At 37.1% G+C, this 27,531-nt stretch overlaps 1 protein-coding gene and 1 non-coding gene across 2 annotated transcripts in view; one reads left to right on the top strand and one right to left on the bottom strand.

Moving 5' to 3' along the window:
* The window catches only part of IL1RAPL2 (interleukin 1 receptor accessory protein like 2), a 604,886-nt gene that overhangs the window by 73,588 nt on the left and 503,767 nt on the right, over positions 1-27,531 (bottom strand). The window lies entirely within an intron of this gene.
* On the top strand, positions 23,498-23,604 carry LOC126946945 (U6 spliceosomal RNA). Its single transcript, XR_007722810.1, has one exon. It is a non-coding gene; the product is annotated as a U6 spliceosomal RNA (small nuclear RNA).

Here is a 27,531-nt window from a genome sequence, read left to right as displayed (position 1 = left end):
TTTCCCATCATTCAAACCTCAATTCATTTTTAAGATCCTCATTACGGCACCTGCCATGAAGTTCCAAAGGGAGATAGGACATGTGACTCTGGAGGAAATATTGATGATGTCCAGAGGAGCAGGAGGAGAGTTATGGGTGGTAAACCTGAAGCACCACTGGAGAGCACTTGAGTAGAGAGGGGAGCATGGAAAAGAACATCTGGATAATAAAGTTTTCAAATTTTGTCAAGCTAGTAGTATGAGATAGATTTAAAAATTTTAGCCTTTCATCTGCTTATCAAATCAACATGATCGTTAAGAGATCTTTACCATATTGCTCTATGAAATAAAGGGATAGTAAAATAATGAATGTTATTACTAAATAGAGTCTAATAAACAAGTTCTAGACCAATAATAACTCAAAGGAATATTGAACCAAGTAAGTTTGGTCTTTCTGACATATCTTTTTTCTTAATGACATGTTTAAAACAAAAACAAAGCCATAGAAGTGGGCTTTGGTTTCACAACCTAGGATGTCTTGTTTACCAAGGCACATTAGCAAAATGTCACCATAAAGTCCCACTGAGACTTAAGTGCTTTTCAAGAATTTCAACCCCCATTTCCTGGGAGAATGACAGACAGCTATGTTGGAATGAGGGGAATAAAATTACAGGATTGAGTCTGGAAGACTAGCTAAGTCATTTAGGGAAACTGTTTTTACAATGTACCTCTTTGAAGAAAATCAGATGATGTCTAAGCTTCTGTCTAAACCTAGAGAATGAAGTGGTTACATGACTTAATTATCTCCAATAATTTAAGCCTAAAATAGACCTCCTTTGCCTCAGTTTTTCAGATTCAGTTCTCTGCCAAATTTGTATAGGAAATTGATTTCACCACTCACTTTTCTCTGAATGCAGTGATGGATCCAAAAGTAATGCAGAAAAAGTGACTCTTACTGAACAACTTAGCCCTCACCTATTTATACTGCTGTTTTTACTGTGTTCTATATCCTTGGGAAAATTTACCCTTTCTTATTAACACCAACCACTTTCACAATTAATGAAAAGTGGAAGAAATTGTCAGCCAGAAAAACTCTGTTGATAAACAAAAAACAAAACTCAGAATATATTTAAAACAAAATAACAGATACTTCTGAGAAAAATTCAGCAGCTGCTGGAAGACATTTGAAAGGAGTAATTTATTCCCTTTTACCTAGAAGGCAAAAATTGATGGCTAAGAATCTGTTCTCTGCAACATGAACTGACTGCAACTTGGAAGCTCAAAAAAATCTAAGCAGTGACCTAGAGAAAAGGACAAAAAGGCACAGCAAGTTTTATGTTCAGGGTGTGTTTCATCCAAAAGAGATAAAATTGGGCCATGTTAAAAATAAGTAAGCCTCTCTAAGAATTGCATCTAGTTTTGTACTAGGACTCTTGAGAAGGTCACAGGGAAAGCAGAGACGTGTCCAAGTCTAGAAGACGATGGATTCCAAATCCCATCCCACAGAGGAATGTGGAAGATGAAGCAAGAGCCATGTAAATTAAGATAATCAAAGAAAGAGAAATTAACTGGAGGGAAAACACCTGGGTTCTAGTCCAAGATTATTTACTCATTTTACATTATATAACACAGAATAAATAACAACTTATCTATATAACTTGTTATAATGTCATTAGAATGTAGATCTAGGAGGGCAGGGATTTTTATCTGTGAAGTTCATGGCTGCATCCCTAGAGCCTGGAAGAGTAATTGACATGTAGTAGGCTCTCATAAACATTTGCTGAAAGACTGAATGAGTGAGGTGCATCTCTCTAATCTGTAAAGTATAATTTGTCTAGGCATATTGTGACGATTGGGTGACAGAATGCATGTACATGGATTAATCCAGGTTTTGTGTGTCTAAAGTTTATACAAGTCAAGGGGGAGTGTCTTAAGAAGAATGCAAGATTACAAATATAAAATTAAGTACCAAATTGATTATTTTTAGGATGAGGAAATAAACTGGTATATGTGAAACATTTTAAAAGCTGATAAATGCCACAAACATCACAAAATCCAGAAAAAAAACCTACATATTTTCATGAATTAACTGCCTGACATACTTCCATAATAACTTTTATTAGTTACATTTTTATTGCATATACTTTGTTTTTCTCTTCATATGACAACTTTGTAATATTTTCTATAAACAGAATGGAAAGGTAATTCAATAGTTCCTCTAGTATGGTTGACTGAGATTTGTTTTTTGTTAATAAGTTTAGGATTTTTCTTCAGCTTTATAACTTGTTATTGCTAATGTCATGTAAAGTTTGACAATTGCTGTCAAATTTGGGGAACACCTACCCATTTAAAAAATCAGTTTTCTCTCAATTTTCTTTTAGATATAAATTATTTTTTCACAGACTGATTTTAGCTCTATATATTTCAAAGCTTATTTCTCTTACATTCACTTCTACTTCTGTTGCCAAACACTTTAGGACATGTTATTATCCTGAAATGACTTCTGGTTCTGTAGCCTCTGGCCCTTGATTTACTCAGCAGAGTGGGTGGCAGGATGATTTCGTGGAAGTCATTTGATACTGGGGTGGCTAGCATAATTTAACTATATACAGAAGTGACTGTGCACTGAATATGTCCTGCTAAACCCAAATTAAATATTTCACCAACTTAACTTCTACTTAACTAAAGCCCTAAAATTTTCATGGTCACTCCAATGCTACCAGACAAGAAAAAAAGCGTCTAAGTTAAGTTCAGTTAAAATATCTTCAGAAAGCTTTACAAAAACATATAGTCAGATAAAAGCATTGCTAAAGCTACTCTAGGAGGTTTGGAGGGGGTTTGTAAGGCTTATGCTTCATTAGCTTCATTGCAAATCAACCTGTGAAGATAAGAGCACTTTGCAAAGTGCAGAGTGTTATACAAATACAGATAATAATGACGATAATGATAGTGGCAATGACAACAATGATGATGATTGTGTAACGTAAAAGATCTTAAATTTTGTAGAAGATGACAAGTTATGGGAGAAGCCACACTTGGAATCAGTCTGATGCTGTGTCTACTCTCCTCTCTTAAACATCTCTGGTAGGAACCAAATCCTAATTGTCTTATCCGAATCTTAGGAAGCAGGAGGGAAAACTGTTGGCTTATATAACTACATAATTTATGTAGTGATTCCATAAAAAAGGGCCTCTAAATTCTGGTCCTAACAATGTCAAGAATTCCCTGGATTACCACTCTTATTTTTACTATGCAATTTTGAAGAAAAATATATAATAACGAAAAATAGCTACTAATTCACTAATGGTTTAACATAAATTGGTATTTTATTCATCATAACAGCATTTGTACACAACTCAAACATGCCAGTGGTGTATATATGAATAAGACATAATATTGATTCAATCTTCAGGCATACTTATATGCTTATGGCACAATATGCCTTTGCAGTTTCTAAGCCAATTCTGACTTCAGCAGATAGTACATTAGAACAGTCCATCCTATCCATGGGTAGGTCTGGAATTCATCTTCCTGTCTTGATATTCTTTAAGCTACCATGTCCACTATAGTTCCGAAGCAGTCAGCTGGCATCATATAAACAAAAGGGTCAATCAATCTCTCTCTGTACACATCACAGCCCTAAATAGCTTGCTCCTACCTACTCTGAGCACTGCCTAATCAACTGCTGATTCCTCTGCCACTTAATCTCATTATTCTTTCTCCCACTTATAGTCCTGCTTCAAACTTCAGGACTGGCATTTAATAATGCATTTTTATGGAGAATTTTGCCTTCCTTCCTTGACTGAAATTTTTGTTTTCTTTTTGAGCTATGTTGCTTTAGGCCACTGATATAGTTTGGATGTTTGTCCCCTCTAAATCTCATGTTGAAATGTGAACCCCAAGGTTGAAAGTGGGGCCTAGTGGGAGTTGCTTGTGTCATGGGGACAGAACCCTCATGAAGGGCTTGGTGCCATTCTCGTGGTAATGAGCTCTCCAGAGCTCTATTAGTTCATGTAAGAACCAACTATTTAAAGAGCCTGGCATTTCCTCCCCTTTTTCTCACCTCCTCTCTCACCACAGGACAAACCTACTCCCCTACTTCCCCTTCACCTTCCTCCATGAGTAAAAGCTTCCTAAGTCCTCATCAGGAGCCTAGTAGATGTGGGTGCTATGCTTTTACAGCCTGCAGAACCATGAGTCAAAGAAACGTGTTTTCTTAATAAATTACTCAGTCTCAGGTAGTCCTTTCTAGTAGTGCAAAATGTACTAACACAGCCACCTAAAGTAAATACTCTGTTTTAGCTACACCTGGCTCCCAGAAACTCATATCCAGGGGCACCCTGGCTAGGTTTTCCCTGGTCCCCAGAGAGGAAACCAGATAACAGGGCTAGCCTATGTTATCCTTAAGGTGAGCCCTAGGTATTCATATGTGCCCTAAGTCACAGTCTTCTCCCTGCCATGTTTACACAATTCTTACAAATTCCCTGATGGATGGATTTGAACTCCAGTCCATTTGGCCAGGACAATGACACTCTAATTTTTTCTAGTCCCTCAATTTTTATTACTCGTGTGTGTGTGTGGGGTGGGGGGGGGGGATGGATGTGGTGTCCTGTATTTATTCATCATCAATAAACACATTTTCAGCATTTCATCTGCTTTGAAGTATTATCAGTCCTAAACGCCAGATTGGTGCTCCTTGGCTATTCACCATAGTCCAGATCAACCACATCTCTTCAGATAGCACATCTCTTTAAATAAGACACACTGGGATGATCGCTAACCATCAAGAATCATGCTCCCCAGCTGTGCCAGGACCCCTCACCCTAGTCCTAGACTGACCTATCCTTTCTGCTTTACTGATTTATGTGGCTAAAGCCCCACATGTCTCAAAATTTTTAAATGATCAATTTGGATACTGTTTTTATTCAGTCATCTATGATTCTCATTATTTAATGTGTTATCCTTAATGTCTCTACCTAGATTATGAACTCTTTCAAGAAGGAAACCATTCCTTGTTCTTACATCTTTCCACATTCCTAGTACATAATGAATGTTAGCAGACTGCATTTAAATTTTCCAGAGAGGAGTCAGGATACATGAGGTGGAGAATTAAAAGGATTGGGAGAGAAGTCACAGTTAAGTGGGAATCTATGTCCCAGTCCTCTAACTGTCCTCCTGGCTTTACATGAAACATCATTAGAGAATATTGTATGCAGACATTGCAGTACAGGTGAAAGAGCAATTAATTGACTAAGAACATGGCATTTGAGTCAGACAGAACAGGATTTGATCTCTGGATTCAATTCCCAGCTTTCTCACTGTCTAGTTGTGGGTATTTGGTCAAGACACGTATTCTATTCACCTTAATTTCTTCATTTATATAATTGTGAAGGTAGTAGTATCTATTATACAATGCTTTGTGATGACTAAATGATATGGCACGCTAAAATGCCCAACACAATGTATGAGTCATAGTAATGCTCCATAAAGGGTAGCTTTTATGTTGTTACTATAGCTACTTTTTTGTAGCTTGAGGCCTAAACGCACCATGAGTTTCTATGCATGGATAATACATGCCAAGGAAGCAGCTGCAATTCTATTTTTAGATTATTTTCCATAAATTTCCAATGATAATAATAATAGCAACTAGCATTTATTGAACACTTATCCTATATTGGCTAGATTTCCTACCACAGGAAAAAGTTCATTGGATAATACCATCTAGCTGTAAGCCTCATGCAAATAATATTCATGTTCTAAAAGACATGATCCCCTGTATTTGGTGGCATGAGGATTTCCAATCTGAAAGTTTACTTTGGATCTGACACATTTTTCCCTGAAATATGATACTTTTTTTTGTAGCTTAACTACCTCATGTATCCATTGATTTATAAAATGTACTTGTCTACAATGATTAGACAAAAAATTAGAATAAGTTTTTTACATGGAAATTCAAAGTAGGATCATTTAGAAGCAGTTTTTTGATAACTTTAAGAATGGCACCTACCATATTTGTCTTTGCAATTTTCAAGATACCATGTGGGGAGATATGTACACCATTGCTAAGGAAACTAGTTACACGATATAATAGCTCTTAAGAAATGAAGCTAGCCTTACTCAACTTTGGGTGTTCGTTGCTTCCTCAGTTCACTAAAGATTCACAAGGAGATAAAAAGGAATTAGTCTCATTTCCAGGGTAAAAAAGCCTTAAAGGTCATTTTTCCTTTACATTTTTCCTTCACAGCCTCCCAATTGAAATCTTAATCAATTCATCATATTATGTCTAGTGTTCTATTGATGTGATTACTAAAAAGTGACTTATTTGGATCTGCCTTTTTATTATTAGTTTCTCCTTTGATTTTTCTATATTAGCTGACATGGAAGGTGTTGATGTTGCTGTACCCGTTATATAAAGTCACAAGAATAGAAGTGAACAAGGGCACCCATTCCAGATGGGAGAGTAAGTGGGGGCATATGTACATTAATATGAGATCTCAGGATGGGATGAGGAAGGGGAAGGGATATGTAAGCAACATAGTCCAACCAGAAGAAAAGATCAGGGGTCAGGAGTCTTATGTTCTAGTTCAAGCTATGGGACATCAAGCAAATGATTTAACCTCTCTGGGCCTCAGTTTCCTCTTCTGCTAAAGGTAGATGATAATGTTTACTTAACTTCACAGGTTTGATGTGAGGATCAAATATGTGTCATCTTCCTCACCCTCTGCATTCAATTAATCATCAAATTTTGATGGTTTTACCTACTAAGTATGTTTTGAACTTCTCCATTCCTTACCATCCATCCTAGAGCACCTTAAAGTCATTTTCACTTCTTACCTGTGTTACTCTAATTGCCTCCTAACTTGTCGTAGTGCATTTTAAGAGGCAACAACTTCTTTATAGGTCTTCCAGTCAAGAGATGAATTCTATTTTCCTATCCCTGAATCTGTCTAAGTGTCTGTACTTTATAAGGAACTTTACTTCTTTTTTTGTAAGTATATGCTATGGACTGAATTGTGTCCCACCAAATTTCATATATTGAAGCCCTAACCCTCAATGTGACTGCATTGGAGATAGGCTCTTTTGGAGGTAATTAAGGTTAAATAAGGCCATATGGGTGGGGCCTTAATCTGATAGGACTGTGACCAAAGAAGAGGTCATGCGAGCCCACAGCAAGATGTCAGCTACCTACAAATCAAGAGAAGACACCTTCAAAATAAAACCTATCTTGCTGGCACTTTGATCTTGGACTTCTCAGCGTCCAGAACTGTGAGGAAAAAAAATTTTGTTGATTAAGCCACCCAGTTTATGGTGCTTTATTGATAGCCTGAGTAAACTAAGACAGGGTATAATATCTTGCTATGTTTGGGTGATATTAATAAATTAGAATGTAAAGTATCTTAGAAGATTAGCTTACAGAGATGATTAAATTCTTATGTACTTAGAATGTTCCTAAAATTCCCGGAAAAAAAGGAAATTGAATTTCTAATGTTTTTGGTATGTTGGATTTGAAAAGTATTCTCACAGGATTCAGAAACCAATTCAAAACATTTTAAGAATTCGAGTTCACATAATATAGGTAAGTGCTTGGCAAATGAGACTAGCTTAACATTTTGGCTTAATAAAAGACCTACGTCTTTTCCAATTTATCATTATTAAGTACAAGTGTAGATTTTATTCTACTTCGGCGTGTTCTTCCTAAAGTTGTACAGATTTACTGACAGAATAAGCTAATATTGCATCTACTTAATGTTTAAGATTATGAATAATGTAAATTTGTATTTAATCAAATGGAATCATTATTCTGGCAAACTTTATTTAACCAGTAATTATGTTTTATACTATGTCAGCTTGAAGATAATTTCCAAGATCTTTAGATAACTTAAAATGTTAAGTTGATATCTTTTTAAAAAATTTTTTAGTTTTTATTTAAAACAATTTTTTTTATTATACTTTAAGTTCTAGGGTACATGTGCACAAAGTGCAGGTTTGATACATAGGTATACATGTGCCATGTTGGTTTGCTGCACCCATCAACTCATCATTTGCGTTAAGTATTTCTCCTAATGCTATCCCTCCCCCAGCCCCCCACCCCACAACAGGCCCCGATGTGTGATGTTCCCCACCCCGTGTCCAAGTGATTTCTTTGTTCAATTCCCACCTACGAGTGAGAACATGCGGTGTTTGGTTTTCTTTCCTTGTGACAGTTTGCTGAGAATGATGTTTCCAGCTTCATCCATGTCCCTGCAAAGGACATAAACTCATCCCTTTTTATGGCTGCATAGTATTCCATGGTGTATATGTGCCACACTTTCTTTATCCAGTCTATCATTGATGAACATTTGGGTTGGTTCCAAGTCTTTGCTATTGTGAATGGTGCCACCATAAACATAATGTGTACATGTGTCTTTATAGTAGCATGATTTATAATCCTTTGGGTATATACCCAGTAATGGTATTGCAGGGTCAAATGGTAATTCTAGTTCTAGATCCTTGAGGAATCACCATTGTCTTCCACAATGGTTCAACTAGTTTATACTCCCACCAACAGCGTAAAAGCATTTCTATTTCTCCACATCCTCTCCAGCATCTGTTGTTTCCTGACTTTTTAATGATTGCCATTCTAACAGGCGTGAGATGATATCTCACTGTGGTTTTGATTTGCATTTCTCTGATGACCAGTGATGATGATCAGTATTTCATGTGTCTGTTGGCTGCATAGATATCTTCTTTTGAGAAGTGTCTGTTCATATCCTTTGTCCACTTTTTGATGGGGTTGTTTCTTTCTTGTAAATTTGTTTGAGTTCTTTGTAGATTCTGGATATTAGCCCTTTGTCAGATGGGTGGATTGCAAAAATTTTCTCCCATTTTATAGGTTGCCTGTTCACTCTGATGGTAGTTTCTTTTGCTGGGCAGAAGCTCTTTAGTTTAATTAGATCCCATTTGTCAATTTTGGCTTTTGTTGCCATTTCTTTTGGTGTTTTAGTAATGAAGTTCTTGCCCATGCCTATGTCCTGAATGGTATTGCCTAGGTTTTCTTCCAGGGATTTTATGGTTTTAGGTCTAACATTTAAGTCTTTAATCCATCTTGAATGAATTTTTGTATAAGGTGTAAGGAAGGGGTCCAGTTTCAGTTTTTTACATATGACTAGCTAGTTTTCCCAGCACCATTTATTAAATAGGGAATCATTTCCCCCATTCTTGTTTTTGTCACGTTTGTCAAAGATCAGATGGTTATAGATGTGTGATGTTATTTCTGTTCTCCTCCATTTGTCTATAAATCTATTTTGGTACCAGCACCATGCTGTTTTGGTACCAGTACCATGCTGTTTTGGTTACTAAAGCCTTGTAGTATAGTTTGAAGTCAGGTAGCGTGATGCCTCCAGCTTTGTTATTTTTGCTTAGGGTTGTCCTAGCAATGCAGGCTATTTTTGGTTCCATATAAATATTAAAGTAGTTTTTTTCCAATTCTGTGAAGAAAGTCATTGGTAGCTTGATGGGGATGACATTGAATCTATAAATTACTTTGGGCAGTATGGCCATTTTCACGATATTGATTCTTCCTATTCAGGAGCATGGAATATTCTTCCATTTGTTTGTGTCCTCTTTTATTTTCTTCAGCAGTGGTTTGTAGGTATCCTTGAAGAGGTCCTTTACATCCCTTGTAAGTTGGATTCCTAGGTATTTTATTCTCTTTGAAGCAATTGTGAATGGGAGTTCACTCATAATTTGGCTCTCTGTCTGTTATTGGTGTATAGGAATCCTTGTGATATTTGCACGTCGATTTTGTATCCTGAGACTTTGCTGAAGTTGCTCATCAGCTTAAGGAGATTTTGGCCTGAGATGCTGGGGTTTTCTAAATATAAAATCATGTCATCTGCAAACAGGGACAATTTGACTTCCTCATTTCCTAATTGAATACTCTTTATTTCTTTCTCTTGTCTGATTTCCCTGGCCAGAACTTCCAACACTATGTTGAATAGGAGTGGTGAGAGAGGACATCTTTGTTTTGTGCCAGTTTTCAAAGGGAATGCTTCCAGTTTTTGCCCATTCAGTAGGATATTGGCTGTAGGAGTGTCATAAATAGCTCTTATTATTTTGAGATACGTTCCATCAATACCTAGTTTATTGAGAGTTTTTAGCATGAAGGGCTGTTGAATTTTGTCAAAGCCTTTCTGCATCTATTGAGATAATCATGTGGGTTTTGTCTTTGGTTCTGTTTATATGATGGATTACGTTCATTGATTTGCATATGTTGAATCAGCCTTGCATCCCAGGGATAAGGGCCACTTGATCGTGGTGGATAAGCTTTTTGATGTGCTGCTGGATTCGGTATGCCAGTATCTTATTGAAGATTTTCACATCAATGTTCATCAGGGATATTGGTCTAAAACTCTCTTTTTGTGCTGTGTCTCTGTCAGGCTTTGGTATCAGGATGATGTTGGCTTCATAAACTGAGTTAGGGAGGATTCCCTCTTTTTCTATTGATTGGAATAGTTTCAGAAGGAATGATACCAGTTCCTCTTTTTACTTCTGGTAGAATTTGGCTATGAATCCGTCTGGTCCTGGACTTTTTTTGGTTGGTAGGCTATTAATCATTATTTCAATTTCAAAGCCTGTTATTGGTCTATTCAGAGATTCAACTTCTTCCTGGTTTAGTCTTGGGCGGTTGTATGTGTCCAGGAATTTATCCATTTCTTTTAGAGTTTCTAGTTTATTTGCTTAGAGGTATTTATATTATTCTGTGATGGTCGTTTGTATTTCTGTGGGATCAGTGGTGATATCCCCTTTATCACTTTTTATTGTGTCTATTTGATTCTTCTCTCTTTTCTTCTTTATTAGTCTTGCTAGCGGTCTATCAATTTTGTTGATCTTTTCAAAAAACCAGCTGCTGGATTCATTGATTTTTTTGAAGGGTTTTTTGTGTCTCTCTCGCTTTCATTTCTGCTCTGATCTTAGTTATTTCTTGCCTTCTGCTAGCTTTTGAATGTGTTTGCTTTTGCTTCTCCAGTTCTTTTAATTGTGATGTTAGGGTGTCAATTTTAGATCTTTCCTGCTTTCTCTTGTGGGCATTTAGTGCTATAAATTTCCCTCTACACTGCTTTATTTTTTTTTATTTTTTTTTAATTTATTTATTATTATTACACTTTAAGTTGTAGGGTACATGTGCATAACGTGCAGGTTTGTTACATATGTATACTTGTGCCATGTTGGTGTGCTGCACCCATCAACTCGTCATTTACATCAGGTATAACTCCCAATTCAATCCCTCCCCCCTCCCCCCTCCCCATGATAGGCCCCTGTGTGTGATGTTCCCCTTCCCGAGTCCAAGTGATCTTATTGTTCAGTTCCCACCTATGAGTGAGAACATGCGGTGTTTGGTTTTCTGTTCTTGTGAGAGTTTGCTAAGAATGATGGTTTCCAGCTGCATCCATGTCCCTACAAAGGACACAAACTCATCCTTTTTGATGGCTGCATAGTATTCCATGGTGTATATGTGCCACATTTTCTTAATCCAATCTGTCACTGATGGACATTTGGGTTGATTCCAAGTCTTTGCTATTGTGAATAGTGCTGCAATAAACGTACGTGTGCATGTGTCTTTATAGCAGCATAATTTATAATCCTTTGGGTATATACCCAGTAATGGGATGGCTGGGACATATGGTACTTCTAGTTCTAGATCCTTGAGGAATCGCCATACTGTTTTCCATAAAGGTTGAACTAGTTTACAATCCCCACAACAGTGTAAAAGTGTTCCTATTTCTTCACATCCTCTCCAGCACCTGTTGTTTCCTGACTTTTTAATGATCGCCATTCTAACTGGTGTGAGATGGTATCTCATTGTGGTTTTGATTTGCATTTCTCTGATGGCCAGTGATGATGAGCATTTTTTCATGTGTCTGTTGGCTGTATGAATGTCTTCTTTTGAGAAATGTCTGTTCATATCCTTTGCCCACTTTTTGATGGGGTTGTTTGTTTTTTTCTTGTAAATTTGTTTGAGTTCTTTGTAGGTTCTGGATATTAGCCCTTTGTCAGATGAGTAGATTGCAAAAATTTTCTCCCATTCTGTAGGTTGCCTGTTCACTCTGATGGTAGTTTCTTTGCTGTGCAGAAGCTCTTTAGTTTAATGAGATCCCATTTGTCAATTTTGGCTTTTGCTGCCGTTGCTTTTGGTGTTTTAGACATGAAGTCTTTGCCCATGCCTATGTCCTGAATGGTATTACCTAGGTTTTCCTCTAGGATTTTTATGGTATTAGGTCTAACATTTAAGTCTCTAATCCATCTTGAATTAATTTTCGTATAAGGAGTAAGGAAAGGATCCAGTTTCAGCTTTCTACTTATGGCTAGCCAATTTTCCCAGCACCATTTATTAAATAGGGATGTAAAGGACCTCTTCAAGGAGAACTACAAACCACTGCTCAGTGAAATAAAAGAGGACACAAACAAATGGAAGAACATACCATGCTCATGGATAGGAAGAATCAATATCGTGAAAATGGCCATACTGCCCAAGGTAATTTATAGATTCAATGCCATCCCCATCAAGCTACCAATGAGTTTCTTCACAGAATTGGAAAAAACTGCTTTAAAGTTTATATGGAACCAAAAAAGAGCCCGCATCTCCAAGACAATCCTAAGTCAAAAGAACAAAGCTGGAGGCATCACGCTACCTGACTTCAAACTATACTACAAGGCTACGGTAACCAAAACAGCATGGTACTGGTACCAAAACAGAGATATAGACCAATGGAACAGAACAGAGTCCTCAGAAATAATACCACACATCTACAGCCATCTGATCTTTGACAAACCTGAGAGAAACAAGAAATGGGGAAAGGATTCCCTATTTACACTACTTTAAATGTGTCCCAGAGATTATGGTACATTGTATCTTTGTTCTCATTGGTTTCAAAGAACATCTTTATTTTTGCCTTCATTTTATTTACCTAGTAGTCATTCAGGAGCAGGTCATTCAGTTTCCATGTAGTTGTGTGGTTTTGAGTGAGTTTCTTAATCCTGAGTTCTAATTTGATTGCACTGTGGTCTAAGAGACTGTTGTGATTTCTGTTGTTTTACATTTGCTGAGGAGTGCTTTACTTCCAATTATGTGTTCAGTTTTAGAATAAGTGCGATGTGGTGCTGAGAAGAATGTATATATTCTGTTGATTTGGGGTGGAGAGTTCTGTAGATGTCTATTAGGTCTGCTTGCTGCAGAGATGAGTTCAATTCCTGGATATCCTTGTTTACTTTCTGTCTGGTAGATCTGTCTAATGTTGACAGTGGGGTGTTAAAGTCTCCCATTATTATTGTGTGGGAGTCTAAGTCTCTTTGTAAGTCTCTAAAGACTTTCTTTATGGATCTAGGTGCTCCTGTATTGGGTGCATATATATTTAGGATAGTTAGCTCTTCTTGTTGAATTGATCCCTTTACCATTATATAATGGCCTTCTTTGTCTCTTTTGATCTTTGTTGGTTTAAAGTCTGTTTTATCAGAGACTAGGATTGCAACCTCTGCTTTTTTTGCTTTCCATTTGCTTGGTAAATCTTCCTCCATCCCTTTATTTTGAGTCTATGTGCGTCTTTGCATATGAGATGGGTCTCCTGAATATAGCATACTGATGGGTCTTGACTCTTTATCCAATGTGCCAGTCTGTGTCTTTTAGTTAGGGCATTTAGCCCATAATTTATATTTAAGGTTGATATTGCTATGTGTGAATTTGATCCTGTCATTATGATGTTAGCTGGTTATTTTGCCTGTTAATTGATGCCATTTCTTCATAACATTGATGGTCTTTACAATTTGGCGTTTTTGCTGTGGCTGATACCAGTAGCTTCTTTCCATATTTAGTGCTTCCTTCAGGAGCTCTTGTAAGGCAGGCCTGGTGGTGACAAAATCTCTCAGCATTTGTTTGTCTCTAAAGGATTTTATTTCTCCTTCACTTTTGAAGCTTAGTTTGGCTGGATATGAAATTCTGGGTTGAAAATTATTTTCTTTAAGAATGTTGAATATTGGCCCCCACTCTCTTCTGGCTTGTAGGCTTTCTGTCGAGAGATCTGCTGTTAGTCTGATGGGCTTCCCTTTGTGGATAACTTGAGCTTTCTCTCTGGCTGCCCTTAACACTTTTTTCTTCATTTCAACCTTGGTTAATCTGACAATTATGTGTCTTGGGGTTGCTCTTCTCGAGGAGTACCTTTGTGGTGTTTTCTGTATTTCCTGAATTTGAATGTTGGCCTGCCTTTCTAGGTTGGGGAATTATCCTGGATAATATCCTGAAGAGTGTTTTCCAACTTAGTTCCATTCTCCCCATCACTTTCAGGTACACCAATCAAACGTTGATTTGGTCTTTTCACATAGTCCCATCTTTCTTGGAGGCTTTGTTCGTTTCTTTTTACTCTTTTTTTTCTGTAACTCTGTCTTCTCACTTTATTTCATTAATTTGGTCTTCAATCATTGATACCCTTTCTTCTGATAGAATCAGCTACTGAAGCTTCTGCATGCGTCATGAAGTTCTTGTGCCATGGTTTTCAGCTCCATCAGGTAATTTAAGATCTTCTCTACACTCTTTATTCTAGTTAGCCATTCATCTAATCTTTTTTCAAGGTTTTTAGTTTCCTTGCAATGGGTTTGAACATCCTCCTTTAGCTCATAGAAGTTTGTTATTACTGACCTTCTGAAGCCTACTCTGTCAACTTGTCAAAGTCATTCTCCTTCTGACTTTGTTCCATTTCTAGTGAAGAGCTGCCATCCTTTGGAGGAGAAGAGACACTCTGATTTTAGAATTTTCAGCTTTTCTGCTCTGGTTTCTCCGCATCTTTGTGGTTTTATCTACCTTTGTTCTTTGATATTGGTGACCTACAGATGGGGTTTTGGTGTAGATGATCTTTTTGTTGATGTTGATGCTATTTCTTTCTGTTTGTTAGTTTTCCTTCTAACAGTCAGGTCCCTCAGCTGCAGGTCTGTTGGAGTTTGCTAGCATTCCACTCCAGATCCTGTTTGCCTGGGTATCACCAGTGGAGGGTGCAGAACAGCAAATATTGATGCCTGATCCTTCCTCTGGAAGCTTTGTCCCAGAGGGGTAGCCGCCTATATGAGGTGTCTGTTGGCCCCTACTGGGAGGTGTCTCCCAGTTAGGCTACACGGAGGTCAGGGACCCACTTGAGGAGGCAGTCTGTCTGTTTTCAGAGCACAAATGCTATGCTGGGAAAACCAGTGCTCTCTTCAGAGCTGTCAGAGAGGGACGTTTAAGTCTGCAGAAGTTGTGTGCTGCCTTTTGTTCAGCTATGCCCTGCCCACAGAGGTGGAGTCTACAGGCAGTAGGCCTTGTTGAGCTGCAGTGGGCTCCACCCAGTTCGAGCTTCCTGGCTGCTTTGTTCACCTACTCATGCCTCAGCAATAGTGGATGCTCCTCCCCCAGCCAGGCTGCTGCCTCACAATTAAAACTCAGACTGCTGCACTAGCAGTGAGCAAGGCTCCGTGGGTATGGGACCCACCGAGCCAGGTACAGGAGAGAATCTCCTTGTCTGTCGGTTGCTAAGAACTTGGGAAAAGCTCAGTATTTGGGTGGCAGTGTCTTGTTTCTCCAGGTAGTCTGTCACAGCTTCCCTTGGCTAGGAAAGGGAAATCCCCCAACCCCTTGTGCTTCCCGGGTGAGGCCATGCCCCACCCTGCTTCAGCTCACCCACCATGGGCTGCACCCACTGTCCAACCAGTCCCAGTGAGATGAACCAGGTACCTCAGCTGGAAATGCAGAAACCACTCATTTTCTATGTCAGTCTCGCTGGGAGCTGTAGACTGGAGCTGTTCATATTTGGCCATCTTGGAATGCCAACCCCAGTTGATATCCTTTTGGGTTAATTAATAGATAGTCATTGGATATCTAGATCATTTCTAAGTAGGATAGAATGCCAAAATATTGATTACTAATCATAATATTAAGCTTATATGCTTTTGCTTCTATTTATATATGCTACAGAGAGATGTTATATTTGGATCTGTTAATGAACATGTTCATTTTGCAACTTTGAGAAATCATATAAAGTATGACTGTAGAAAGTTGTATTATGTGTATTCATGAGCTCTGCTAGATTGCAAGGATGGACTGCGAGGAAGTTTATTCTGTGAAGTAGAAATTGCTTTGGTTAAAAGTTAAAATTAACATATGTGAATGAGACTATGTAGGAGTAATAGTTTCAGAGAATTACAACTGTGTTTGATGTATTTTTATTTTCCATGGAAAGGAGTAGTTTCTTCCTAAAGGAGTTTTTGTTTGTTTGTTTGTTTGTTTTTTTGTTTTTTTATTTTTTTTTAACTCTTCAAATCTCTTTGTGTTTTTAAAACTTATTGAGGACCCCATAGAGCTTTTTTTTTGTAGATTCTAACTATTGATACTTACTATATTGGAAATTGAAACTGCGGAATTTTTAAGTTGCACACTTATTGATGAATTCAAAGATAGCAACAATGAACACATTGAATGTTACTAATAATGTTATGAAATTAATTCTGACCTTGTGGACATCCTGCTATGGGTCCTATAGTAAAGTGTCAGTTTATTCCAGAATATGAAGCAGCATAATGATAGACAAAAGGTGGTCATACATTTTACTTCCCTTGCTTTATAATACCTGAGTTTGAAAAGTTATGAACTGTGTTAAAAATCTTAGTGGAGTTTGCTTAAATCGATAGGCCTATCTCCTTGGTTCACTGCCTTCACTTACTATAAGAAAGGCTATTTTTTATTGTTGCAGTTGTTGTTGTTGTTTTCCATTAATCTGCTTACATAATAAAGATTTGTGTTATACCACAATAAGATTCTATGGTTTATGTTGTCTGTATAATGTCCTTGGTCATTCAAGAAAACAAAGTTTCCTCACAAAAACAAACATTCATTACAACCATGTTGTCTTCTAAGTTTTCTTTTAATGTTTTATTGTCATTTTGAAATAAATAACCAAGTATTATTTCTCAGGCACCTATGATCCAATTTGTATCTTAAATGTTGAAATACCATGACTTTTTTTATTTTTCCCTTCCCCAAATCTAATCCTGCATATAAAAAAAATAAAATAAAGCTTTCACCTTATCTTTTACAACTAAAATTACCTTTTTAGGCCCTGTGCAATGGCACAAAGATTTTTTCCTTCACCTAGTAAAATGAGAGGTGCTAAAAATAATTAGGTTTATTGATATGTTACTGCTGATGAGTTCTATAAGAACAGTTTTCAAATCAGAAAAGACGCTCAGCTTTCTCTAAGTTAAATTTGTGTGGGTAAAATATTATTAGCATAAATGTTTCAGAAACGCTATACTGTTTGGGAACTTTCAAGAAACTTGTCAAAGCCCTTGCTGTCCATGATATATATTTTAATTTATTAGAGTGCTAGGGGTGTTTTGCCTGATATTAAATGACAGCAGTATAGTGTTACCAGTCATAATTTCAGTTATTTTAAAAAACATTAACTTGGTTATAACTTTGCTTCTTTAAATTGAAAATGGCATCTTCTAGGCCACTAAATTTCAAATAGGAATTCACATCACTTAACTATGGAGTTTTATTAATATACAGATGGTTGTGATGTATTCCATACTTACTGAATCTTTTTACTTAATATTGATATATTCTTGATACATATTCTTAATATATGTTTAGTATATTTATTACATATTATGTCAGACTTGAATGTTATATCTCAAGATTTTTTCTCTGTAAAGGATATATTCATCTATTTTTATAATTTAGATGTAATGTTTGCTATCTTCTTTAATAATAGATTTAATCACTGTTTATAATTATTTTGTCTAAAACTTTTTTCGACAGCCTTAACTATCCTGTTTTGCATGTCAAAGAAACAACCAAATTTTATTGTCAGCTGCATTTTTCTTACAACAAATGCTCATTAGACCTTTCACTTTTGAAAGCTATTAGTAATAACTAACCATAGTCTTTTGTCCTAGATATTTTTGTTTGTTTGTTTTACTCTCATCCTTTCTTGAAAGCATATGCAATCAACTACAGTCCTCAGTGCTTCATCATTAAAAAAGGATGACTGTCTCAGAGCCACATGGAAAAGGATTATGACATGTACTTTTGGGTATCAGCTTCTGCTAATACAAGATCTTATGGAGCAAGAATAATTATATAAGACTGAATGCTATGATGTAATTTTTTTTCTTTGAGACAGAGTTTTGCTCTTTCACCCAGGCTGGAGTAAAATGGTACCATCTCGGCTCACTGAAACCTCTGCCCCTGGGTTCAAGCAATTCTCCTGCCTCAGCCTCTCGAGTAGTTGGGATTATAGGCACCTGCCAACACACCCAGCTAATTTTTGTATTTTTAGTAGAGAGAGGGTTTCGCCATGTTGGCCAGGCTGGTCTTGAACTCTTGACCTCAGGTGATCCACCTGCCTTGGCCTCCCAAAGTCCTAGGATTACAGGCACGCACCACTGTGCCTGGCCCATGATGTAAATTTTTAAAGAATATTGTTGATGTTTTAATGTTTCATTTTCAAGATGTATAAGGAAGTCCTTTGTCTTTTACGCTACTGTTGGGGCTCAGAACATGATACCACAAAGTATGACACCTTGGCATACTGAGTACTTTGAACTGAAGGAAACTAGAAAGGCCTCAGAAACAAGGTCTTTCTGATCTTCTTACATTCTCCTGTCTCCTCCTCCTCCTTCTCCCACAAAGCAAGTCATGGAAACCAGAATTCCTCTTCTCCAAAGAGAGTCATGAAAACTAGAAACCCTTTCCCCAAAAACAAGCCATTAAACCTAGAAAGGTAACTCTCTCCCTGCTCCCCTTTTCCTTGAAGACCTTCATTCCAGAGGGGTCATGTCTCATACTGAGGAAGAAGGACTGCTACACAGAGAGATCAACCGGTCTCTGAACAGATAGGCCTTCCTGGATCCCCCCACTCAATCTATTACCATTAGGTCATACTCTTTTGTCTAATCACATTTCTACATGGCTATACATTCTTTATTGAACCTAAGTATATAGGCAGCTTCCTCTAGGTTTGGGGGTCCTCATTTCTGAAGGCTCCTGTGTCATGTACAATTTTGATTAAATAAATTTGTCATGCTTGTCTCTTGTTAACCTATCTTTTGTTATAGGAGTCTTGCCTGTTACCCTTATGATTGGTGAGGAAAGGTATCACACTTTTGTACCTTTACACTATAACTCATAATAATTTAGTAGACTCTGCTTTTATAAACTGAAATGAAATATTTATAAATGGTATTTTATTCTCCTTGTTGACCCCTTCAGAATTCAGAAACTCTTATTGAATATTTTTATTTTCCTAGCAATGTAGTGATTTGCATAGTTGCAGTAAGAATTTATTCTCCTTTTATTGGAGAATAATTGGAAACATCTGTTATAGAACCAAGGACTTGCCTAGGATGTTATATGTGAAAATTATGCTTGTTCAATTAGATATGAACAGATACTTTTAAAGCACCAAAGCTGACTTTATAAAGCCAATGCTTACAAAGTAAACTTGGGAAAACTGGAATGGTACCTGGCTTCCAGGGTTCTCAGACTTACAGATGAGTAAGGAAGGTCGCTTTCTGGCAAGTCAAGGACTTTAGGATGTTTTGAAAACCTTAAAAAGAAAGAAATTCTGGCCAGGTGTGGTGATTCACACCTATAATCCCAACACTTTGGGAGGACGAGGCAGGCGGACCATGAGGTCAGGAGATCTAGACCATCCTGGCTAACATGGTGAAACCGTGTCACTACTAAAAATAGAAAAAATTAACCAGGCATGGTGGCGGGTGCCTGTAGTCCCAGTTACTTGGGAGGCTGAGGAGGAGAATCGCTTGAACCTGGGAGGTGGAGGTTGCAGTGAGCCGAGATCATACCACTGCACTCCAGCCTGGGTGACAGAGTGAGACTCTGTCTCAAAAAAAAAAAAAAAAAAATAAAAAAGAAAAAAAGAAAGAAAGAAATTCACCCATATTTGTAGGTACTATTGGCAAAATCCTTGTTTCCTAGTCTCAGGTCAACACGTAATAAGGAGCTTTTAAAAGTCCAATCTGAGATTCTTTATGAAAACGTCCATCAAAATAAACTTAAGAAGGTCCATATGGCAAATTAACACACTTGCTGCACCTTCATAAATAATTAGATCCAGTCTAATGATATGTTTTATTTTTTGATCAAGATAATTTTCAGGCTTTTTTGATCAAAAAGGAGGGGAATTTTAGTAAAAATTGATGTTTCTGTGGGAAATGATACATCATCTCTAGTGTATCCTTTAGGCCTGATTTAAGCAAAATCATTGTTCTGTTCATTGTTCATTGTTCCTTGTCTGAATTATTTTGCAACTCCTTGTAAGTTGAAGGTAACTGATACATAAATTCTACTCTGTCTGTTGGACATTTGGCTCCTCCACTTCACCTTGGAAAAACCAGTTTTGTCTCCATTTGTCAATGTTCCTCTACTCCATACAAATTTTAACTCTTTTGAATTTTATTTTGAACCAGTTATAATATTGGCCTGGTTCCCTCATACCATATGAATAAAATAAATCTTTAATCAATTTTTGTGTCTGTATGAAAGTCATGATTTTACCTTGCTCTGAAAATAAACTTTCAACAGGATATTTAATTCCTGGTTATCTTTCTGAGTTTAGATCATAGAGTTAATTATGTTCCCCCTAGTATGGAACTCTATGATTTAACAAAAAGTATTTACAAAAGAAGTGCTTGATCTGCCATGACATATAACTTGGATTATAACTTAAGTACAGCCTCAAGTGTCATTATAGTGTCATAGCTTGTTGTTCTTGCATCTTTCATTATGATTCCATATAGTAAACAAGTCTAGGGGATTAGAAGCTGTGAAGAGTAATTAAGAAATGACTTTGCCTATCACATGATAGTATAAAACAAGAGAGGAACTTTTCTGCAAGCCATTCCTTGACATATTTGGAGGCTGTAATCTATCCCCTAACCAAATAGTACCTTGCCTTTTTCACTTATGCACCATTTTTTCTTGATTGTGCATACATATTTTAAAACTAATGCTTCAGCTTGTTATAGAAAATTATAATATGTTTTAGTTATATGCAATATAAATTAGCCTTTTTTAATCTCTAGTTTGCCAAAGAAAGACAAGAGAGTTGTTGCTCTCTGATAAGACCTGGTATCTCCTTAGGACTCTCCACAGGGATTGGGTGGGGGTTGCAATTTCAAGTATCAGAGGCTTTTGATCTTAAACTTTGGCTATTACCCTATTGACTCCTAGTATCAACTATTCAGAAGTCAGGAAAAGACAAAAAAAAATCAGTTGCAATAGACTTCATAATCTAAAGAACAGCTATGAGCTCCAGGTCTTCTATAAAATGCAAGGTGAGTGTGTACATATTCCATTAAATGTACGGTTCATCTGAGTAGAAGAGTGGTTTACAGAGGCTAGGAAGGGTAATGGGGGTTGTGGGGGATGGGGATGGTTAATGGATACAAAAAGTAGTTAGAAAGAATAAATAAGGCCTAGTATTTGATAACACAACAGGGTGATAACAAGTAAAAATAATTTATTGTACAGTTAAAATGACTAAATGAGTATAACTGGATTGTTTGTAACACAAAGGAAAAATGCTTGAGGGGATGAATACCCCATTTTTGATGATTTGATTATTAGCCATTGCATGCCTGTATCAAAACATCTCATGTACCCCACAATATATACACCTACAATGTACTCACAAGACTTTTTAAAAAGTTTATTGCTCATGTGTTACTCACATGTTATGTCAGTACTGAATCTTACAGACTAATATTTATGTATTATTTATGTTTTTTCTCTTTTTTAATTATTTACCTCTATTCCCTATACATTTACCAACATCTCTTGGTTTTAGTTTCTAGGCACAGGATAATGTAACCATACTTTTGATATCAGGCAAATAATTGGGCCTTCAGGAGGTGACATAAACTCCCTATTGGCACTTAACTACAAATGGGCAGGGGATACAGCTTTCTTCTCAGGAAATGTTCTTCTGGAATAGCTTCACTTCATTAATGGGCTAATATGTGGTAGAATTTGACTATACTGCAATCTCCATCAGAACGTTATTTAACTTCCATTTAATCTTTTTTTAGAGTATACATACTAGGGACAATTTTGGCCCCCTAGGGTACATTTGGTAATGTCTGGAGCCATTTTCGGTTGTGACAACTGGTGGGAAATGCTACTGACATTTAGCTGGTAAAGGCCAGTGGTGTACTACTAAACAGCACAGGACAGCCCCTTCTTCCACCAAAATAATCTTTGCCTGCCATTGAACTGCTTCATTTCAAATAAGGATCACCAGGAAAAACAATTACTTTCTGACTTTTGTAAAATCAGATTGTTAAAGTTGTCTGCAACTTAATGCAAGTATTTATCTTTGTTTGTTCTATACAGCCTGGTGATTAGGAGTAGAGGAAATTACAGAAGTTTAAGTAACACAGAATGAGCAAAGTAGTGTGAGCTTTAGAATGTGCAGTATAGAGACTTATTGAATAAAATCATCAAGTTAAAGAAGTTTTACTTGTCCTATGGGATCCAGTGCTTACATTTCATGCAAAGAGGGTCAATTTCTCAGCAACTGCTAGAACAGGTGACATTTTCTTTGATCTGGCAAAAACAAGAACAATAACAACCACAAGGGACACTTGAAACTTTAAAACTTTGGAGGTTTACTTCACATAGCAAACAGCAGAAAATAATGAAATTACTATGTATCTTGTTAAATATAACTTAAGAAGAAATTTCATGTCATACCTGATGATTTAGTAAATAAATATGTCATCACTAAAGCATTATGATTTAGTATACCTGTTTCTCTGATATAATAGCACTAGTTGAGGAAAACGAAAGTACTATGTAATTATTATTGAGTTTTGACAAGGTGTCATGTAGTTACACATTCAGTTGTTACTATGTAATTATTGAGGAAGACATTTATCTAACACTTTTGTGCCTTGGGAAGCAGCCCCTGCAATGTAGTATCAAGCAAAATCTAATGGTAAAACCAATTTCCCAGTATTTAGCAGTAACCTTTAGCAGGTTCCTTTAGAGACATAGATATTTAAGTGACAGAGATTCCCCTTTGCCAAAGGGGGATCATCAGGTACAAGAGAATACTTTTTTCCTACATTACTTTAGTTAGCCCCATCTTGCTTTCCTGTGTACGGTCCCTAAGTGGATTCTATTGAGTCTGATGCCATCAAGGAAAAGATAAGTTTTCTGTGGTCTCTTCATAATCAGCTCAGTCCACATAGAGAGACTGGAAAGCTTTCCTGCCTTTCAGCTAACCAATCAAGAGAAATTGTGTCTAGAAAAATATTTATCATTACCAACAGACTGCATCAAACTACGATGAGATGGAAGCTACTGTGAATGAGCTCTAGTCTTTCCTGTGATGTTTCAGTGATCTTAAGTGAGCTCATTACTTTCTACCAGTGGAAGAGGTACCCAGCTGGACACAATTTTTATTTTTAAAAATGGTTTTAGAAGCCTTATGCTGTGCTCGCTTTGATAGCACATATACTAAAATTGGTACAATACGGAGAAGATTAGCATGGCCCCTGCACAAGGATGTCACGCAAATTCATGAAGTGTTCCATATTTTTAGCTAGACTAATAAAGAAGAAAAGAGAGAATAATCAAACAGACACAATAAAAAATGAATAAGTGGACATCACCACTGACCCACAGAAATATAAACAACCATCAGATAATACTATAAACAGATCTATGCAAATAAAGTAGAAAATCTAAAGAAAACAGATAATTCCTGGACACACACACCCTCCCAAGACTGAACCAGGAAGAGGTTGAATCCCTCAATAGACCAATAATAAGTTCCAAAATTAAGGCAATCATAAATAGCTTACCAACCAAAGAAAGTCCAAGACCAGTTGGATTTACAGCTGAATTCTACCAGAAATATAAAGAGGAGTTGGTACCATTTTTTCTGAAACTATTCCAAATAATTGAAAAAGAAGGACCCCTCTCTAACTCTTTATATGAGGCCAGCATCATCCTGATACCAAAACCTGGCAGAGAAACAACAAAAAAAGAAAACTTCAGGCCAATATCCCTGATGAATATTGATGCAAAAATTCTCAATAAAATGCGGCAAACCAAATCCAGCAGCACATCATGCAACTTATCCACCACGATCAAGTTGGCTTCATTCCCAGGATGCAAGTCTTGTTCAACATATGCAAATCAATAAATGTAATTCATCACATAAATAGATCTGAAGACAAAAACCACATGATTATCTCAATAGATGCAGAAAAGGCCTTCAATAAAATTGAACATCCCTTCATGTCAAAAACTCTCAGTAAACTAGGTATTGAAGGAACATATCTCAAAATCATAAGAGCCATTTATGACAAACCCACAGCCAATATTATATTGAATGGGCAAAAGCTGGAAGCATTCCCCTTGAAAACTGGCACAAGACAAAGATGCTCTCTCTCACCACTCCTATTCAACATAGTATTGGAAGTTCTGGCCAGGGCAACCAGGCAAGAGAAATAAATAAAGGGTATTCGTATAGGAAGGGGGGAAATCCAAATGTCTTTGTTTGCAGGTGACATGATCCTGTATCTAGAAAACCCCATCATCTCAGCCCCAAAGCTTCTTAAGCTGATAAGCAACTTCAGCAAATTCTCAGGATACAAAATCAATGTGCAGAAGTCACAAGCATTCAGATACACCAACAACAGGCAAGCAGAGAGCCAAATCATGAATGAACCCACATTCACAATTGCTACAAAAAGAATAAAATACCTAGGAATACAGCTAACAAGGGAAGTGAAGTTCGTTTTCAAGGAGAACTACAAACCACTGCTCAAGGAAACCAGAGAGGGTACAAACAAATGAGAAAATATTCCATGCTCATGGAAAGGAAGAACCAATATCATGAAAATGACCATACTGCCCAAAGTAATTTATAGATTCAATGTTATTCCCATTAAACTACCATTGACATTCTTCACAGAATTAAAAAAAAAAAAAACTATTTCAAATTTTTTATGGAACCAAAAAGAGCCCATATGGCCATGACAATCCTAAGCAAAAGGAACAATGCTGGAGGCATCACGCTACCAGACTTTAAACTAAACCGTAAGGCTACAATAACCAAAACAGCATGGTAATGGTACAAAAACAGACAGACCAATGGAACAGAATAGAGAACTCAGAAATAAGATTGCACATCTACAACCATCTGATCTTTGACAAATGTCACAAAAAGAAGCAATGGGGAAATAATCCCTCATTTAATAAATAGTGTGGGAGAACTGGCTATCCATTTGCTCAAAATTGAGACTGGACTCCTTCCTCATACTTTATTAAAAAATTAACTCAAGATGGATTAAAGACTTAAATGTAAAACTCAAAACTATAAAAACCCTAGAAGAAAATCTATGCGATAACATTCAGGACATAGACATGGGCAAAGATGTCATGATGAAATAACCATAAGCAATTGCAATAAAAGCAAAAATTGATAAATGGGATCTAATTAAACTAATGAGTTCTGCACAGAAAAAGAAACTATCATTAGAACGAACAGGCAACCTACAGAGTGGGAGAAAATTTTTTCAATTTATCCATTTGACAAAGGTCTAATATCCAGAATCTACAAGGAACTCAAACAAATTTATGAGGTAAAAACAAACGACCCCATTAAAAAACAGGCAAAGAACATGAACAGACACTTCTGAAAAGAAGACATTCATGCAGTCAACAAACATATGAAAAAAAAGATCAATATCACTGGTCATTATAGAAATACAAATCACAACCACAATGAGATACCATCTTATACCTGTCAGAACGGCCATTATTAAAAAGTCAAGAAACAACAGATGCTGGCGAGGTTGCAGAGAAAGAGGAACACTTTTACACTGTTGTTGGTAATGTAAATTAGTTCCACCATTGTGGAAGACGGTGTGGCAATTCCTCAAAGATCTAGAACGAGAAATACCATTTGACCCAGCAATCCCATTAGTGGGTAGATACCCAAAGAAATATAAATGATTCTATACAAAGATACGTGCATGTGTATGTTTATTGCAGCACTATTCACAATAGCAAAGACATGAAGTCAACCCAAATGTCCATCAATGGTAGACTGGATAAAGAAAATGTGGTACATATATACCGTGGAATACTATGCAGTCATAAAAAGTAATGAGATCATGTCCTTTGCAGGGACATGGATGAAGCTGGAAGCCATAATTCTCAGCAAACTAATGCAGGAACAGAAAACCAAACACCAAATGTTCTCATTTATGAGTAGCAGCAGAACAATGGGTACACATGGACACAGGGAGGCAAACAACACCCCGGGGCCTGTCAGCGGGTGGGGTGGGGGGAGGGAGAGTATTAGGAAAAATAGCTAATGCATGTTGGGCTTAATAACTAGGTGATGGGTTGATAGGTCCAGCAAACCATCATGGCACACGTTTACCTATGTTACAAACCTTCGCATACTGCATATGTACCCCAGAACTGAAACTAAAACTAAAAATAAAGCCTTATGCTTCTAGGAAGATAGAGTTGCTATAATTTCTCCTATTTTTTCCCGCGAGGTACAACTAAGCTATCTGGATATTATGTATAAAGCAAACATAAGATGATGCTGATAAACAGGGAGAAGAAGGCAGACGGGCTAAGGACTACAGGACACAAGGAATGACACAGTGGTTAGGTCCCTGGGTCTTCTTTGTGTCTCATATACACCAGACTTGTTGCTGAATAAGCCAGAAACCCAGAAATGGCAATAGTCGCAGACATAAAAAGCCCAACAAAGACCTGCTCTTCCTATCTAAAAGGCTAAAAAAGGGGAAGCCTAGAAAGATAGAAAGCTTTTGGACAATAATTATTATAGTCCAACCAAACATCACAGAAAAAAAATATGGTACCACCCCTGCCCATGCCAGCAAAGGATAATTGGAGAGCCTAGACATTCACTCTTAGGATGCTGTAACAAGTTGTCTAGCACGCCATTGGGATGGTATCAGAGATGGCCAAATAGAAAGCTAAGACTTTAATCCCCGCTTGTTGTTAATGAGAATCACATTCTTCTTGCCCTTTTGCAGTATCTGTGTGAGACACCATGTGAGAAGTCTGGACTTCTACCCCGACTCAGCTGTAATGAGACATCCCTCTACTCCCCACAGGGGTTCTGTCGGAGGAGGCCTTTCACAATTGCCAAGTAATAATAAAGCCACCTCCACTAAGGTATCAGTGGAGACCATGGAAGAACCTGGAACTCTCACCTATGTAGAAGTAGTTAGGAGACTCTCACTTTGGGTGTCAGTGAAAGCTGAATAAGGAACCTGGGCTTCTACCTTCACCTAGTAACAATGAGCTAATTCCCCTATTTTCCCTGATGGAGCAGTATTAGAGAAAGCCAGCTAAAATAGAAGGTTTAAATAAGAACATAGTACAAAACGTCTAGGTTTAAATTGGAAGCTAGTAGTTATTCCGAAAATAGGAAAATCTCAAAATAAATGAACAAAGGTAATGGATACCAA

Source organism: Macaca thibetana, chromosome X (genome assembly GCF_024542745.1).
Source record: "Macaca thibetana thibetana isolate TM-01 chromosome X, ASM2454274v1, whole genome shotgun sequence".
Lineage (NCBI taxonomy): Eukaryota > Metazoa > Chordata > Mammalia > Primates > Cercopithecidae > Macaca > Macaca thibetana.
This window is presented reverse-complemented; position numbering and strand designations above follow the sequence as displayed.